Below are 437 nucleotides of genomic sequence, written 5' to 3'. Positions count from 1 at the left end.
CCTCCAGCTTTGTTCTTTTGGCTTAGGATTGTCTTGGCGATGCGGGGTCTTTTTTGGTTGTATATGAACTTTAAAGTAGTTTTTTCCAATTCTATGAAGAAAGTCATTAGTAGCTTAATGGGGATGGCATTGAATCTATAAATTACCTTGGGCAGTATGGCCATTTTCACAATATTGATTCTTCCTAGCCATGAGCATGGTATGTCCCTCCATTTGTGTCCTCCTTTATTTCACTGAGCAGTGGTTTGTAGTTCTCCTTGAAGAGGTCCTTTACATCCCTTGTAAGTTGGATTCCTAGGTATTTTATTCTCTTTGAAGCTATTGTGAATGGGAGTACATTCATGATTTGGCTCTCTTACTGGTGTATAGGAATGCTTGTGATTTTTGCACATTCATTTTGTATCCTGAGACTTTGCTGAAGTTGCTTATCAGCTTAA

General features: G+C 38.4%; 1 protein-coding gene across 1 annotated transcript in view; it reads right to left on the bottom strand.

Annotated features, from left to right (window-relative positions):
- The window catches only part of SYT9 (synaptotagmin IX), a 217,696-nt gene that overhangs the window by 174,160 nt on the left and 43,099 nt on the right, over nucleotides 1-437 (bottom strand). The window lies entirely within an intron of this gene.

This window comes from Mandrillus leucophaeus, unplaced genomic scaffold, assembly GCF_000951045.1.
Source record: "Mandrillus leucophaeus isolate KB7577 unplaced genomic scaffold, Mleu.le_1.0 Scaffold1237, whole genome shotgun sequence".
Classification (NCBI taxonomy): Eukaryota; Metazoa; Chordata; class Mammalia; order Primates; family Cercopithecidae; genus Mandrillus; species Mandrillus leucophaeus.
The sequence above is the reverse complement of the archived record's forward strand: the minus strand, read 5'-3'. Positions and strand labels throughout refer to the sequence as shown.